Here is a 19529-nt window from a genome sequence, read left to right as displayed (position 1 = left end):
ACAACAGACACTCAATTGCTTGTAGCTTTATGGAAGGGGAAATGCTCAATATCTTTTACAATTACAGTAAAAAAATTATAACTGCAATGCACAATACATTCAACATGGTTATTTTAAGGGGGTTGTTTATTAAAACTTTAATTTATCTCATATTATTATTAAACCAAGCTCAAGCAAACTCCCATCCATGATTTTATCTTATTTATCAATAAAATAACTAAAAAAAAATATTGGGCAGGGAAAAAACGTGATAACATCGAGCGAAAACCCAAAATGTATACATTTTTTTATTTAACTAAAATTTTTTCAAGTTATCGGACAAAACTCATAGGGGACCACAATATCTTTAAATTGTAAAAGGGACATATGCAATTTACTTTTACATGACCTTGAGATGGCGGATTTTCAGATTCTGACTTTTTGCAGCTTCAGGATATAATAAATCTTGAAAAATGTAGGTTTCTTCAATTTTTCAAATAATTCCAGCTTTTGCCCAAAAAACCTGACCAGAAAAAAATGTGGTTTAGTAAATAACCTCCTAAGTTTTTAGTTTTCCTCTTTATAGCTTTACGTAGTAAGAAAATTACTATAAGCAATTAAGAAAATCATCATTAATAATCTTCATTTAATCTAACAGAAATTTTCTGTTAATTGAATTGGAAAACTGGTGAACATTATCAACGCCAAATGTTTGAATAATGTTTATTGATTTTTCAGAATATAGTAGCTCACTGGAAACCCTGGATATACAAAATAATTATCTCTTTTATGCTCTTGGGTCAAAAGTGCTCAGCACAAAACAATAGGAGTTTTACTGAGAATCAGAGACTAGAACTATAAAATAAGAAAAATAACCAAAGGAAACAACAACCTACATCGATCAACTTCTCTTTTCCTACTGATTCAGTCAAGCCCTAGGCTTCTACCATGGTCCAAGCACAATTCTGTGGAGAGTATTAAGTCAAACATTCTGAGGGACCATCATATATCTAGTGGAAATAAAAACTTAAATTCCTGTTTCTCTGCTCCTGCTGCTATTTTGATATCCTGAGGCTTCAATACTGCTTAGTGATACAGTATCCAGTGGAGAAAACATAAAAACACAGTAAAATCCTCATCCCTGTTGAATTTCCTAACACTATGTTCATGTCTATGTTTCAGTAATTATTAAAGCCTCAAAGTAAAAGTAAACACATCAATAATTAGAAAGAAATAAATAAGATTAAAAATTGTCTGGAGTTTCATCTATTTTTTTTTCCAACAGCATGTGGTGACTTTCATGGGCTATAGACAGTGATTTTCAGTGGATGTTGTTGGTTCGTTTGTTTTGTTATTGCTTCTGTATATAAATACGGTATAAAATCACATTGAATGCGTACAATAAAAGCAGCAATTGAAAACAGATTCAAGAATTTTAACCTCTAAGCAACAGTTTGCAATGAATAATTGTAAAATATCATAATGGATTTTACTTTATGTTGACATTATTATTATAGCACTGTACTTGAATATTTAATGGAAGTTTGCTGTTAAAGAGATACTCACACCAGAAATGAAACCTTTTTTGTGCATCTATTATAACATTGTTTTTGCATGCTATTTATAATTTTAACCTAAAACTATTTCCCAGTGCTTTGACATCACCTATCTGATCCCCCATGTTCCTCTATGTGGGGTCTTTCATACTCTGGCATAATTTCTGTTGTTTGCTGTCATCATTTTCTGTTTGCCAGTAAACTGATGTCTGCAAGTATGCTGGGTCTATTGACACAGAGTGCAAAGGGAACCTTGGGGCTAACACCTGGTCAGGAGGTGACGGTTGTTGTGTGTTTACCTCCAGCCACTAGAGGGCACATTTACTATGGTTTCGAATATCGAGGGTTAATTAACCCTCGATATTCGTCCATCAAAGTAAAATCCTTTGACTTCGAATATCGAAGTCGAAGGATTTACAGCATTTCTTTCGATCGAACGATCAAAGGAAAAATCGTTAAATCAAACGATTAAATCTTTCGAATCGAACAATTCGCAGGATTTTAATCCATCGATCTAACGATTTTCCTTTGATCTGAAAATACTTATAAAGCCTATGAGGAAGGTCCCCATAGGCTAACATTGGTGCTCGGTAGGTTTTAGCTGGCGAAGTAGGTAGTCAAAGTTTTTTTTAAAGAGACAGTACTTCAACTATCGAATGGTCGAATAGTCAAACGATTTTTAGTTCGATTCAAAGTCGAAGTCGTAGTCGAAGGTCGAAGTAGCCAATTCGATGGTCGAAGTAGCAAAAAAAATTCAAAGTATTTTTTTCAAAGTATTTTTCATTCTAATCCTTCACTCAAGCAGTGTGCCCCCATGTGTTTTTTTTTATTCTTACTGTTAGCACTTTTGTTTGTTTAGGAACTAAAAAAGTTAAGTAAGTGATACGTACTATAAGCTCTCTGAATAAAAGTCTGAAGTTCCGATCAGTGTAAGTCTACAGAATAACACTCTGGGTTTTTTTTTTACTAAACTCCGAATGCAAAAATCACAAAGAATTTGTGTTTTTTTTTTTTTATAAAATCTGACTTTTAAAAAATCATGAATTTTTCAGAATTTATTAAACCCCGAGGATGGAAAAGTCCAAATCTGAAAATCCGGCATTTCAGACCTGTCGAGGTTGCACATAAGTCAATGGGTGAAGTCCCAATGATTTTTTTAAGTGCGCTGGGTTTTCGGCAATACCAGAAGTTTTCAGGCAAAATTCTGAGTTTTCTGATGAAAAGTCATGAAAATCGGATAAAAAATACGAAAAAATCAGATTTTTCACGATTTTCTCCTCACAAACAAAATTTTCAGGAAAGTGTATTAATAAATAAGCCCAAAAAACCTGTGCGGATTTGGTTTGAGTTTGTTTCAGAAAATACTGAGATAAATTCGGACTTTGATAAATAACCCCCATAGTGTCAGAAGTGCACTTGTGAACAAGCTACAGCTCCAGTCATTACAGTGTCAGGTTGGATCTCCTAAAGCAACTTCCTGAACTGAGCATGCAAGGTAACTTAGAATAGAACTGGGCAAGATTTAAGGAAAGATTTCTGCTATATCAGAGATCAATTACGGCAAATTTAGAAGAGTGTTATATATAAGTATATATAAATATGTATACAATACTTTTCAGTTTGCAGAGGTAGAGAAGGATCATTTTAATGCAGTGCTTAAAAAATTTAAGAACGTAATACATCACGTATGAGAGACTTGTATTCAGTCCTACGTTGCAGAAAGGACATGTAAGAATTGATGAATATGTGACAGACCTCAAGAGTCAGTCCTGTGATTTTGGTGCATTGACTGAATCTCTGATTAAAGAACAATTAGTTATGGGCATGCATAACATAAAAAGTAAAATTGCTCACAAAGACAGATCTCACTTTAGACCATGCTAAACAAATCTGCAAATGGAACAGCCTAGAGAAAGCTGCTCTTTTATGTAAGTGTCATCCAAGCAGCCCCCACTTAAAGGCCATTATAAGAGCAGGGTGCAGAAAACCTCTAATATTTCTGGCTTTAAAAACAAGAAAGCTCATGCATTTAAAAGTTCAAATTATCACGTGCATACATGCAATGCCCTGCATATCTAAAAACTTGTACAATAGTTGTGGCACTTTCAGAAAATGTGCAAATTGACCACTCAAATACATGCAGTACAAACTGGCACAGACAGTAATGAAGACTTTACATAGGCAGCATGCATAAAACTTATCCACGCAGAACAAAATGGTACATTACATTGTCCATTAATGGGACAGATATTTCCTTCAAAGTAGATACAGGCACTGAAGTGGACATTCTGTCAGAATCTTTATATAACATGCTCCAACCTAAGCCATTTCTGCAAGAAACCAAACTGTGCTTAAGAGCTTATGGTGGTAAATTCATTCCAAATCTGGGACAGTGCAATGTTTGTATTCAATTTAAAGGTCACCTGTATTCTGTAACCATGGTGGTTATTCCAGATCCTCATATTCCCTAATAGGCTTAATAACATGTGAGAAATTACATTAAATTAAATGAATGGAAGAAATAAATGCAGTTATAAGTTCTGGTGGGAATAATCACTTACAAATGATGCTCACAAAATATAAAAATGTTTTTGAAGGACTTGGAATGCTGCCTATAACCCACACTATCAAACTGGTGCAGGGTGCACAGCCTGTAGTGCATGCTAGGTGCAAAGAAACAATAGCTCAAACACAAAAACTTAAACCAGAGCTGCAAATCATGGAAAGAAAAGTTATTATAAAGAGAATATAAGATCCTACAAAATAGGTAAAGTCTATGTCGAGGTAAAGTCTAGGTCGAGGTGAATTTTCGAATTAAAAAAATTAGAATTTCGAGTTTTCCGAATACGGACCTATTTGATCTAAAACAGACCTATTTGACACAAAAAAACTGAGACTTTATTTTGGCTGGTCTTTTTGAATTTGAATTACAAAGTTTTTTCAAGTTGAAATTCGACCATACTGACGCATCACAGAAAGGCCTTGGAGCAGTTCTTATTCAAAAAGCGAATGACTCTTGGCTGCCAGTGGCTTATGGATCCAGAGCACTGAGTTCAACAGAACGTTTGTATGCACAAATAGAAAAAGAAATATCATGAATATATGTTTGGTTGTGAATTTAAAGCAGAAACTGATCCCAAGCCACTGATTACTATAGTACAAAAGAGCACAGGTGAGAATTCAGAGGTTATTACTGCGGCTTCAGGGACACAACTTTGTTTTATACTGTAAGCCAGGTAAGAACTTGGTTGTAGCAGACACACTATCATTTTGGTTATTTATATAACATTGTTAATAAACAAGCTGTGGTCTTTTTCACCCAAAGTATTTCATGTAGTCTGTATGTGATCTTAATACAGTAGGGGGGAGAAGCTTGATGTTGTCAAATTGACATTGTCCCATCAAGTGTGTAGACAACCTTCAGCGTGTATACTTATTTATTTTATATATTTAAATTTATATTTTATTTGTCACTGCAAATGTTATGTCACAAAATCTTTACGATGATCTTCTATTGGCAGAGCATGATACCGATAAACACATGTCCATACTATATGGAAGAAAAGTGTTGCAATGTAGGATGCATCTAATAACAATGTGTACGCCTTATCATATGGTGAAACTCCCTTAAAGGCACACTGTCATCCAAATAACTGAACAAAAATGGTTTTATTCTTCACACATCCAGATATCTCAAAAAATTCCGTTCACTTTCACTGACAGACTATGCACAGTTCACATGCGTATTCACTGTTCAGGCATACTAAATGACAAGCATGCAAGACATTCCATCAATCCCAGTTGCCATGGACACACATCCCTTTCCAGGACCTTGCATCACCCCCCCCCCCCCCCGCTCTACTCTGGGTAGGAATTTTCTTGTCCCTGCTTCAGTATATATCCACTGCCCTACAACTGCAACTTCTGCCCATTCTCCGGCTTAGCTACGGCCTCTAGGCCACTACCTCCTGACTTGGAACTGGGCTACCCATACTAGCTTTCCTGTCTGTCCTGAAGTACCCCAGCAGTCCTATTCCCTTTTCTTATATGTGATGTCAGTTCTTCCCATCATGCTTTTGTGTTCCTGCCTTCCATGAGTGAGGATCTGCTCCAAAGGTTAGGAAGGGAAATATTTCTTAGCAAAGGTGTGCTAGCATTCGTTTGCAGCTAGCCAAAAAATTCACTAGTGATCTTGCGCTTAGGTCAATTTGCATAGGGCGGGTAAAGTTGCATGGATGTCTTTATTATAAATGTTGGTGCAAATGCTTGAAGTTACCACTTTTTATTACAGATGTCCAGGGAACATTGATAAAGATAACGGAGTTAATATAATGCCCTACACATGAGCCCACTGTAAAATTAATGTCCCATATGTTCATGTTCCATATGCCTAAAGAAAACCAGTTACCCAAAAAAAGTTTGTTCTAGGAAAAGTCGCCAGCGTTTTTTGAACTTTAATTCATTTTCCGTTCACAGGATATGATGTAAGTGACAGAAGATTGAGGAAGATCTAGCTTCTTTTTAGCACTTTGCCTGGTCTGAGGTGGCGAAGTCAAATCTGGCAAAAGAGTTAACGTTCAGAAAAATCCGGCCTTTACTGAATTTGCTGAGCAACGACCTTTCGCCAGAGTGAAAAGTCACCTGGCGATAGAGTATGAACGAATGCTAGCAACAGTCTCTTTCACTAGTGAATTGCTGCCTGCGCCTGTTAATGAATAGGCGATGTCCCTACTGATGGTAACACTGGCAAATTGTCGCTAGCGTTAGCCAGTTTGTCTTTTAGTGAATCTACCCCTTAGTTTCCAGTGACATTCACAACAATTACCTGGTCTACCACCTTACAAATGACTAGAATATGTTATTATTATTACATGAAATACTTTCATTTAGACCTCACATTCAGTATTTTGTTATTATGCTGTATAAAAAGTGGAGTGAAACATTACTGAATTCCCCTTGATAAAGCCTTTTTGCCGAAACGTTGGGTGATTCTCACTTCTGGCAAGCGTGTCTGCTCACTTGTTTAACTTGGTATACCCATTGTGAATTGGTGGTATGTAAATGCTCAAAAAATGTTTTTTCTCTCTTTAATATGTAACGACTCTGGATTCAGACACTCCTAACAAAATCAAAGATGGGAAACTCCTGTGACATATTTCCTGGATCATTACTACTATAGAGATGCTAAACCTATAGGGGTAGAGTGAAATTCCGCCACTTCCCATTCATTTCTTTGGAGTTTTTAAAGGCGTATTTATCAAAGGGTGAAATTTCACTTTCACCCATTGATAAATACGCCTTTCAAAATCCCATAGAAATTATTATTATTATTATTATCATGTATTTATATAGCGCCAACATATTGCGTAGCACTGTAAAGTAAATGTGATTATACAACTAAATCACATGAATTATATACATAGAACATATGAAGTTACATACATCACAATCAATACAGGTACAAAAAGGTGAGGAAGGCCCTATGCATAGGCATACACTCTAAAGGGAAGGAGTAATACACAAGGTGTGGGAGTGGGCAAGATCGAATTAAGTGGGTGAGAAAAGTGGTATTGCATGTGGTGTTGCATTTGGTAGTTAAGCTTCTCGAGGGTAGGCTTCTCGAAAGAAGTGCGTTTTAAGAGATTTCTTGAAAGCAGAAAGGTTGGGAGAAAGTCGGACAGACCGTGGGAGAGAGTTCCAGAGGAGGGGTGCAGCCCTTGCAAAGTCTTGAATGCGAGCATGTGAGGTAATGAGAGAAGAGTTGAGTAGCAGGTCAGTAGAGGAGCGTAGTAAGCGATTGGGTGAGTATATAGAGATGAGTTCAGAGATGTAGAGTGGGGCAGAGTTATGAAGTGCTTTGAAAGTCAGTGTCATTAATTTGAATTTGATTCTGAAAGGTAACGGAAGCCAGTGCAGGGATTGACAGAATGGTGAGGCAGAGGAGGAGCGGTTGCTGAGGTATATGAGCCTTGCAGCAGTGTTCATTATGGACTGGAGAGGTGACAGTCTCTGGAGGGGAAGGCCAATTAAAAGAGAGTTACAGTAGTCTAGACGCGATATGATGAGAGAGTGAATAAGAATTTTGGCAGCGTCTTGGGTGATAAATGATCGTATTTTGGATATGTTCCTTAGGTGGAAGTGACATGATTTAATAAGTGACTGGATCTGAGGAGTTAATGACAGGGCAGAATCTAGGATAACCCCAAGGTACCGGGCCTGGGGAGAGGGGGTGAAGTGGAATTGTTAACTATGATGGATACTTCCGGGATGTTACTGGTGTTGGTTGGTGGAAAGAGAACCATTTCAGTTTTAGAGAGGTTTAATTTAAGGTAGCGTTGCGACATCCAGGTAGAGATAGCGGACAGGCAGGAGGAAACGCGAAATAGGAGTTCTGGGTTGAGATCAGGAGATGAGAGATAGATCTGAGTAATGTCAGCATAGAGGTGGTAGTGGAAACCATACGAGTTGATAGAGGGAGAGTAGTAATGGTCCCAGGACAGAGCCTTGAGGAACTCCAACAGAAAGAGGTAGGGGAGAAGATGCTACTCCATTGTAGGAGACACTGAAGGAATGATTGGTGATGTAAGAAGAGAACCAGGACAGGGCTGTGTCACGAAGGCCAAGCGAATGGAGGGACTGGAGGAGGAGAGGATGAACTACAGTATCAAATGCGGCTGAGAGATCAAGCAGTATTAGTAGTGTGAAATGATTGTTGGCTTTAGCGGTTAAAAGGTCATTAGTTAGTCGAGTCAGGGCATTTTCCGTGGAGTGTTGGGGCTTAAAACCAGATTGTAGGGGGTCCAGCAGGTTATTGTCAGAGAGGAATGAGGTTAGTCGGTTGTAGACTAGGTGCTCAAGTAGTTTAGAGATGAAAGGTAGCAGAGAGATAGGTCAGAGGTTGTCAAGATTGGAGGGATCAAGAGAGGGTTTGAGACTTCCTCATCAGTGACAGGGTTGAAGGAGCACAGGAGAGACTGGGGAGTGTGAAGGGAGGGTGGTGGAAGTCTAGGGGGGTTGAGTAGTGTAATGTCCCTTCTGATAGTGTCAATTTTGTTTTGAAGTGCTCAGCAATATCTAGAGCAGAGACAGATGTGCATGGAGGGGATGGAGAAGGGGAAAGGAGAGTGTCAAAGGTGGAGAAAAGTTGTTCTGGTTTTTTAGAAAGGGAGTTAATGAGTGAAATAAAGTATGTTTGATTGGCTTGGAAGAGGCTGGTGTTATAGGAGCGCAGGGCAGATTTGTAGCTCCAAAAGTCTGATTCTGAACGGGATTTGCATCAGCGACGCTCAAGTGCACGTGAGTGTCTTTGGAGCGCTTTTGTATGAGCGGTATGCCAAGGTTGAAGTGGTTTGGGTTTAGAACGTTTAGTTTTTATAGGAGCAAGCTCATTTAGGGCAGTGGTGAGAGTATTTTAGTAGACAGAGGTAGCCACATTAGGACATGAGATGGCTGAGATATTAGAGTGAAGGGAGTCAAAGGAAGAAGAGGGATGTGACACGTCTACAGCTTGTAAGTCGCGGTACGTACGTGTTTGGGGAATAGCAGTTATAGGGAGTTAGCGATAGTTGAAATGTGAGCATATTGTGATCAGAGAGAGGAAATGGTGAGTTAGTAAAATTGGTGGTTGAACAGAGTCTAGTAAATATGAGATCCAGAGCATTACCATTGGAGTGAGAGGGGGAGTCTGAGCACAAGGATAGGCCTAGGGAGGAGGTTAGTGAGAGAAGTTTAGAGACAGAAGAGTTGTTAATGTTGTTAACGGGTATATTAAAGTCCCCTAATATGATGGATGGGATGTTAGATGAAAGAAAGTAAGGAAGCCAGGCAGCAAAGTTGTCCAGAAATTGTGCAGTTGGTCCTGGTAGTCGATATATGACAGCAATGCAGAGTGAAACAGGAGAAAAGAGCCTAATGCAGTGATCCTCAAATGAGGAGAATGATAGAGAGGGAACAGTTGGAAGAACTTTAAAAGTACAGCGGGGAGAGAGAAGCAAACCTACCCCACCTCCAGGTCTGTTACCAGGTCTGGGAGTATGAGTAAGGTGTAGGCCCCCATAGGACAGGGCAGCAGGTGAGGCAGTGTCAGTAGAAGAAAGCCAGGTTTCAGTAAGTGCGAGTAGGTTAAAGGAATTTGCAATGAAATGGTCATGTATAGCGGTGAGTTTGTTGCAGACAGATCTGGCATTCCAGAGAGCACAGGAAAGATCAACTGGGTTTTTGGGTATAGGAGTAAGAGTTCTGTACTGTTGGAATTTGCACCGGAGAGAAGGACCTCTTGGCCGTGATATAACTGGGATGGGGTAAGGGCCAGGGTTTGGGGAAATGTTCCCAGCTGCCAGCAATAGAAAGGAAAGATAGACTAAGTGAGAGCGGGATTTTTAAGTTCTTAGTTTGTATGAAAAAGAGGAGTTTTGTGGAATAGCTAAACAGAGTACTTTATAAACTTCATGTATGGAGAGGGAAGGAGAGGAGAGTAGAGAGGCTGAAATTTATATAGAACTGGGATTTGATGGAGGAGAAAATGAATGGAGAGCTGCGGAATTTCACTCTAGTGGCGGAACTTCACTCTTTGATAAATTTACCCCTTAGTCTGGTTCAATAAGTTCAATATATAAAATATAGCATTTCTAACCATATTCATTTTTAGGGTTTAATTCTCATTTAAAAAAGCTTTGTTGAGTCTAAGCAAAGAAAACATACAAACCTTCAAAATATAAAGCAGATGAAGCCCAAACAGCCAAAGAGACAATAATGCAGCACTATTAAACACTGTGGAGAAATATTAAATTAAAGATGGTGTAGAGTAAGGGAAGCATCAATCACCATACTCTTCGGCTGAAAACAGTGATTTCAATAAAGCCAGCTGCCAATGATTTATTTAAGGAAAGACTTGTATATGCTAAAGGTAACTTGATCCTGCCATTGTAGCTTTTCAAACTTCTTGAAATGGTGTAAGTAGCAATATTATAATTATTCTAATTAAAGAGTCACACATTAATTTACAATTAAATCGAAAAGGGCATGAAAATAATTATGTTATATAGTGCACTTTGGATGATTACCACATTAATGGCAGCACAGTGGTGTGTAATTATATATGTAAATAGACTTGCACACATCATTCCATAAAAACAAATTACAATCAATAATTAGTATGTAAAAGGTACAAATATTTTTGCAAACAATATGGGGATAGTTATGTGCCTTGAGAGGGTATTTGTCATAATTAGATAAAAATGTGTAATACAAATATCTACTGCTATAGGGATGTCTAGATTGGGCATATATTGTCATTTGAACCACAAAAGATGTGGAAGAAAACAGACTCCATATACAGAATGCACCCGTACCGGAAATTCTGGAAGCTTTACAACCCAACTGAACTTAACTTTTAGGAGGTTATATATCAAAGGTTGAATTTTAGAGCTTTTTGAAGTTTTTTTATACCTCGATGAACTCACAACTCGATTCTTTACCGATTTAAGAAAAAACTTGAATGGAAAAAACTCAGTTTATTAGTAAATTCGGGATGAACAACCCAAAAACTGAAATCAAGTTATCCGCAGGATTAACACCTTCAAATGGTTCAAGGGACCTCTGCCATTGACTTCTACATGACCTCAACAGGTTTTAGCTGAAGTATTTTCAGATTTGAGCTATTTCCAGCTTTTTTACAAAAACTGTTCCTCTAAGTTTTAAGGGCGTTCAGTTGGGTCGTACAGCTTCCAGAATTTCTGGTAGGGGTACATTCTGTATATGGAGTCTTTTTTCTCCCACTTGTGATTCAAATAGCTGTGTATGTTAACTCTTACTTCATTTGCAGACTACCTTTGAGTTCCTTAAGTGATTGACTATCCAGGTGTGGGAAGTGCGACTTAATGTTCCTTATTGCTGCAGGAATGTCTAGATTGGGAAAAGATTTGCTATACATCTTTTTCCATGGGTATTGATGCAGAATTCTGTTGAAAAGATCTACAATAGAATTGTTGTACAAAAACATATTAGGCGTATTTACATTTTCCAGGGGCGTAAGTGCTAGAGCACTAAGGGGTGCAAGAATGCCCTTTAGTCCTTAATAAACAAGCACTCTGTTTTTCATGCTGGATTGAGTAGAATGCAGTGTCAGGAGGCACAGGTGAGTCTGAATGACATGCAAATTAGGGGATGGGTAAGGAGCAGGAGTGGGGACACTTCATGCCTCCTCCTTGCCCTTCTTGCATAGACCACTGCCTAAGGAAGGTATCACTATATATATGGGACTAGCCATGCATCTGCCCTTTCTGTTCTGTTTTCTGCCATTTTAGAGTTGCTGCAAGTTACTGTGTTCCATTTTAAAGCACATAGATTTGCTGCTTCCCTTTTGAGAAGAGTGTTGTCTGCATGCAGCAGAATAGTGGGCAGGTTAAGGCACACAGATGTTCTCTCTCCTATCCCGTAACTTTCTCATCATATGCAAGCTAGGTAGCATGAGCGGACACAAGCTGCCACAGGGCCCTATCCCTAGCAGTTGTAGTACAAATAACATAGATTACTTACCCTAAACATAGTTCTTTATCTTCTGGCACACAAAAATAAAGGATTATCTTATCAGTAAATCCAGGGGTGATCCTGGCCCCTCTGCTGCCTCCCCCCTCCCACGGAAATTCACTCTTAAAGTACCAGGAGCAGCATTTTTGCTGCCCCTGGTACCTAGTGGGGCACTGCTGCCTGAGGCGACAGCCTCAACTCGCCTCATTGGCAAAGCACCCCTGAGTAAATCCTTAAAAGTAACATGTTCTATAATACTTTTTAGCTCATATTAAACACAGGAAACCATTAAAAATTCTTCTGTCTAATTCAAATTGCAGTAACACATGACATTTTTTTTTTTTGGACATTTTTGACTGCTTCAGTGAAAAAGACTATGGTTTGGATCCTGTGGTGTCGGCCTTTCATAAATCTGCTCATAGGCAAGCTATTCACGTGAATAACATTGACATGCGGTCTGGTACCTTTACATCCTAGAGGAAAATGACTAAAATGAATTCTTTCATCTTAAATGAAAGAACAGAGCAGCATGACATAACTGAGGTGTTGAAATGTTAGGTTTTGTTAGTCACAGCAAGAAAAAATATTAAAAAAAACAAGTTTCAGAAAATCAAATCAAATGACTTATACTTACAGTATATTTACAAAATCCATGGGTTCCAATTAAATGACATTTCCTCTTACAAGTATATTGCCTATTTTCTTTTTTGCTTTTGTAACTCTTAAATATATATATATATCTTTTTTTTTTTTTTTTTTTTTTCTTTCAAAGTCATGTTGATTTTTCTCTCATATTTATTATTTATGGGTTTTTATAAAATCCTTCTACAACTTCAGGTCTCTTTCTATTAAAATATATGTACTGTGTATTTTGTATGAAATTACATTTTTATAAAAAAAATAGCCACTGTGAGTCTGATAGAAGTAGGTAAAGAAAATCTAGTTAGAGACAAGTGTTTATTTTTGTAAAACTTACTGCACTGGTTACAATTAAAGGATAGGCACATCCGTACATATTATGACAGAAGGTAGACGTACTGTATGATGACAGTCAAATGGAAAAACCTTTTCCATAGATCTTAGGACCAGCAAAGCTATTCTTAAAACAAAATGTGTACATCTAGAGACTTTAGCCTTAGGTCAAAACATTATGGACAGGAACATCCAAATATCTCAGTTTTGTCTGTGCACCCAGAGCTCCTAGCATACCAGCTCAAATACACATTTCAATTTAGGAGCAATCAAGCCTAACTTTCAGCATGTTGCTGTTGTTAAATCTCAGTAGGACAATATATATGACCTCTAGTGTTCTACAAAAGTGATTACATATGCAAGAGGATTTACTAGTATGCATCATGCTTACCAGCACTATGTTTGCCATCTTGCTATTGTCTATATATATACTGTGATACGAAGATAACAGTTAAAAAGCTGTATTGAGTGTGTGTACCTCTAATTGCAGGGATTTTAATTAGAGAATGGTCTGTCATTAATTGGGCAACTGTTAATAGGGAATTGGAGAAAGGTTTTGTTATGCCATGAGCTTTAAGAAAACAACCCTGCTGGGTTACATTTTCTAGCAGTGCACACAGTAATACTTTATAATGCAGTATGGTTAAATATGGTCCAGCTAAATGTGGCTATTAAATATAAAACCCCCAATAAAAATGTAGAAATAGACCAGGAATTGGCAGTACTTAGTCTGTAATCACAGACTACATTTTCATTGGTGGATTTCTATCATATCATGGATGGTGTGTGTTTGAAACAGTAGGTAAAAGAAAATTCTTAATTTTTCACTCTGCAACCTTTGTGCTATTAACTATAACTGAGAATAATCAGTTTACCCCCTTTAAAGGAGAACTAAAGCTTAACTAAAGAAGTAAGCTACAAATTTTGTACATTATGTTTTGGACTTCTGTATCAGCCCAAGGCAACCACAGTCCTTTAGCAGTAAAGATCTGTGTCTCCAAATATGCCCCAGTAGCTCCACATCTTCTTTTCTGCTACTGCACATGCTCTGTGCTGCTGTTGGTTACTGAGCTTAGGGACCCACTCACAATATACTGTTAATTCAGAATAGAAATGTCACAATATAGGGCTGATTATTACTTACTGTAATACAGATACTTACTACATGTCAGCTCAGAAATCAGCACCATTTACATTAGAATTTAATAATGAGCCCTGTAGCATCAGCTTATACTACAGACAAACCTAATTTTCTGCTTGATAACCCCTAAGCATAGCTTTTCAACAGCTGTTGAGAGCCCACTGAGCATGTGAGTTTCCAAGATGGTGACCCCCTGTGACAAGTTTGAAGTCCTGGATCAAAGCTAAGACTTTAGGCTGCTGCAAAACGTGCAGTATGTGATACATGGCATTTTTAACCATATTAATTTTTAGAGTTCAGTTCTCCTTTAATAGCACAGATAGAGCATTAAAGGTCCACTAAAGTAAGCTTTTAAATCATTTACTCACTCCTAGGTGGAGTAACTCATTTTTCAATGCCTAAGGAAACCGATAGTCTGTCATATTTGCAGTCAGATTTGGTGCTACCTGTATACTGTAGACCAGTACTATGAACATGCTCAGAGTAGCTGGAAGGGATCTGTTTGCATATAAAAGTTATATTGGCATATGGATATTACTTTGTAGAATGGCCTGTTGGCATTGTGGTGGTGATAGGAAACAGTAAAGTTTATTGTGAGTATTTATTGGAGTGGTTTTGTTTTTCTTGATTAAAAGTTTTTGTGGAGAATGTGGTAATTTATTTAAAGTATAACCACACTTTGGTTAGTAGTTTTACAAAGAGGATCAGGCCCTGATTTAGGTGTCCCTAGGCCAGCTCTGCTCATTGCCCCATCCACCCTCCTTCCTCATCTCCCCTCTGCTTTCCAGTCTCTCTCACCATCCTTGTCCCCTTCCTGTGCGTCCGGCACAGCACTGGAGACTGACTTGCAAATGTCCAATGCTCATAACTAGGCAGCTGGACAGCATGCCACTCCTGAATTTCTGCCACAAGGCCTTTGTGGCCTTGCCACATATCTGGACACAGCCAGGAAATGTTATGCCAAATTCACTTTTTTCTTATTTACTATAAATTTTTCCACACTCAAATGAGGGGTGTTATACAAAGATACCTAGGGAGTTAAGAGTAACTTGTCCAACTATAAACACTAAATACCACCAGGATGCCAAGTAGTTCCAGGAGTAGACTCTGTGGGTAAACCACTATCAAATATATAGACATAATTTGGTGGGGGGGGAGGTTTGTCAATATAATATAGTGGGCACATCCTACATTCTATAGGTCACTATTGATGTCACCGTGTAGCCACACACAGGCAGAAGCCATACAGATACAGTGGATTTCTGCTTCTCTCCGCCTCATTAAAATCCTTAGGCAGAGAGAAGCATTCAATACACTTTGGGGCAGATTTATTAAGGACTGAGTAGTTTTTTCCACAAATTTTTTTTCTGCTCAAAAATCTATTTTTCAGGTTAAAAAAATTGAATTATTAGTTGTTGTTTTTTTAAAAAAAAAAGTGAATGTTTTACGATTTATTATACTGTACCCCGACCCTAAAAAATAAAAACATTCATTTGAGGTTTAAAAAACTATAAAATTCAACCTTTGATAAATAACCCCCTTCATCTGCCCTTGCCCTATGTAAAATAGCTTGCAGTAGGTTCAGAAATTAATATTGATTAAATAAAGCTTCAGTAATATCATCCACAATAACTCATCATTATTGCAAAATAAAATATAATTTCAAAAATGGCAGAAGCTCTCCTATGTTTTATTTATAGGAATTCATGTAATTACGAGCAATGCAAATAGTGCAAAATATAAAAACTCTTACATTATGTTTATCTTTTAAAATGCTTTATCACACAATGATTTAGTTATGGCTTTCTAGTTAATGTTTTTTCTGTATATCTTAATGTTTAGCACTCACCGAAACGTAGAGGGCACCTTTACCACAAAATATTGCGGATGAAGATAAGAACATTCATTTAGTTTCTTTTGTGATCTCAAGATCAAACTGAAATTGGAATTAGGTCCTGTGGCAATTTTTCCATGGTTTACAGAGTTAAATTTATGTGTTGGCCTTATCCAAACAATCAACCTTTATCGGAATCTTGTTTGCTCACCTTTCCAGACAAGTTTTTTCTATATACTTGTTTTAACAGCAGAATACTATGCCATTTTTTGAATGTATGATTGTTTCTCTCTTTTAAATCCATTGTTTTATGAATTTAATTCTAGTTTCATAAAATGTTTCGGACATCTATTGGATAATGATCTTGCCATGGAAAATTCTGCAGCCCCTACTGTGAAGCACCTAATGAAATTTGTGAACAAGTATCACTAAATATCACATAGTAACATAGTAAGATAGGTTAAAAAAAGACACACGTCCATCAAGTTCAACTTTTCAACCTGCCTAACTGCTAGTTGATCGCAGCAGGTACAGTTTAATAACAAATGCCCATAGACTTTAATGGGTGCCGGCGTCAACTTTGATGCCGGCGCCCATTTTGACGCCGGTGAAATGCAAGAAGGGGACAGTGATAATATTGTTCAAAGACTAAAGGCAAACTTTGAAATGAAGGATCATTTTGAGAAACTGATTGAAAGAATGAATCTTGTGGAATAATCTACATACTGTTGAGAAGGGGTGTTGGAAAACAACAGACAGAGATTGTTCCAGTTACTTAATGCAGGGAGGGTCTATTTTTGCCTAGCATTGTGATGTCATGTTTGACTTGGAACCCTGTGTGATTTTCTCCTTCCTCTTCTTGTCTATGCTCTCTATGATATGTTCCTGTTGCAGACGTGTTATGCTGAAGTGTTTATGCTGAGTTCTATAAAGCAACCAAGTTACTGTTCATACAGAAGTCTGTCCTCACTTATAGAGAAGCTGCACATGCAATTCAGATCAGCTCTCTGCTAACATATCAGCCTGTACTACAGATTCAGGAAGAGAACTCCACATGTTCACAGCTCTCACTGTATAAAACCCCTTCCGAATATTTAGCCAGAACCTCTTTTCTTCTAATCAGAATGAGTGACCTTGCATCAGCTGGAAAGACCTACTGTTAAATAAAGCATTAGAGAGATTATTACATGATCCCCTTATATATTTATACATACTGTAGTTATCATTTTACCCCTGCCAGGAATCAATGCCCCTTTTAATACAGCTCAAAACTTTTTTTGCCCTGATGCTGCTGATTGGCATTGCTTGCTACAGCCAAGTTTATCATCTACAAGGATCCAAAGGTCCTTTTCCATAATGAATTTGCCTAGTGCAATCCCATTTAGGGTATAATAAGTGTCTTGGATATTTTTTGGATATTTTTACATCCCTGGTGCATGACTTTACATTTATCAACATTGAATCTCATTTGCCACTTAGCTGCCCAGATTGCCAGTTTGTCAAGATCCTGTTGCAAGGATGCCGCATCCTGGGTGTAATTAATTGGGCTGGATAGCTTTGTGTCATCTGCAAACACTGATACATTACTTACAATACCCTCCCCTAAGTCATTAATGAACAAGTTAAATAAAAGTGGACCCAATACCGAGCCCTGAGGGACCCCACTAAGAACCTTACTCCAAATAGAGAATGTACCATTAACAATCAATCACCCTTTGAACACAATCCTGTAGCTATTTTTTAATCCATGTGCAAACGACTTCATTAAGCCCAACAGACCTTATTTAGAAAGCAGTAATATGTGGGGCACAGTATGAAATGCTTTGGCAAAATCCAAATAGATCACATCTACTGCCCCCCTGCTGTCCAGCTTCTTACTTACCTTATCATAAAAAATCAATCAAATTTGTCTGACATGACCTACTGTATCCTTCATAAAGTCATGCTGATTACTGTTCATAATGCCATTCACTAGGACAAAAATTTGAATGTGATCCATTAGCAAGTCTTCCAATAATTTGCACACCACTGGTCTATAACTGCCAGGCTGAGGTCGTAATACCTTTTTAAATAGTGGAATGACATCAGCTTTTCTCCAATCCATAGGCACCATACCAGTTGAAAGCGAATCTGAGAAAATCAAAAATAGGGGCCGGTCTAAAACTGAACTAAGCTCTATTTGAACTAGAGGGTGTATGCCATCTGGCCCTGGCGCCTTGTTTACATTCATTTTTATTAAAGCTTTATGAATCCTATCCTAAGTCAGCAACTGACTAGATTTGGTGGAGGTCAATAGCAAATGAGGGTAACACACATATGGTGAAACAATTGGTCTGTTTCTCACACAAGAGGTGGCAACATCGCAAAACAATATTACCCTATTTGCCTGTTTGTCTGTCTCCCGTGCCTTTGGCGCTGGCTTTTTTATTTCAGTGACAAATTTGCGGACTTGAAGGGATACAAGTGGGAGCCGGCTGGGATTTGTGGACACAATTGAACCTTGGGCCTACCTTTCTTTTAGGATACCTTACTGACTAGATTGAGCTAAGCCATCAGTGCAAATATGAAGTGAGTCTGGGATCTCAGACGCCTTGTTTGTATCTCTTACAACCATACTAGTACCATTATTTAAAGGAGCAACACTCTCAACCTGCATCTTTTTACTACTAATACACTTATTGGGGTTAGTATTCGCCTCAGCCACAATGCGGTCCTCATTACCCTTCTTTGCCTTCCGGGTTGCTGTTTTACAACATTTATTATAGTGTTTATATTTACTAAATGCAGTTTCTGTCCCAACAGACTTATAGGGGCAAATTTACTAAAGGGCGAAGTGACTAATGCTGGCGAAAATTCGCCTGCATGACATCATTTCGGTACTTCACCGATTTACTAACGGGCACAGGCATAACTTCGCTAGCGAAGGAGTCACTAGCGCAACTTCACACTTAACAAATTAGAGGCAAGTTTTCACTCTGGCGAACAGACATAATTGCACAAATTCACTAAGATGCGGATTTTACCGCCAGACTTGCCTTCGCCAGCTCAGACCAGGCAAAGTACAATGGTTGAAAATTTTTCTTAGTCCCAAATAACGCCTCTGTCTTTTCACTTTTTCAAGGCGACAGGCTGCAAAAGTCCATAACAATTTTTTTTGGGTACCTGGATTCACCCCTACATTTCCTAACATATGGCACATAAACTATACACTGGGGCTCATGTGTAGGGCATTATATTTTTTTAAGGTTCCTTGGGCTTGTGTAATGTAATGTATTTGCTGCAACATATACGTGCATTCAATTTTCACTTCCCGCCATATGCAAATTAGCCAACGCTAGCGCAACTTTGCTTTGATTGCCGAAGTAACGCTAGCAAAAATTTACTAGCGTTCGACGACCTGGACGCAACTTTGCATTTTAGTAAATAAGCATTGTCTGAGCAAATTTTTGCCTGGCGAAGTGTAGCAATAGGTGCGAAGCCGTCGCTGGCGAATTTTCACAGGTTAGTAAATTTCCTGCAT

This window comes from Xenopus laevis, chromosome 5L, assembly GCF_017654675.1.
Source record: "Xenopus laevis strain J_2021 chromosome 5L, Xenopus_laevis_v10.1, whole genome shotgun sequence".
NCBI classification, from domain to species: Eukaryota; Metazoa; Chordata; class Amphibia; order Anura; family Pipidae; genus Xenopus; species Xenopus laevis.
Note: the sequence above shows the minus strand (reverse complement) of the source record.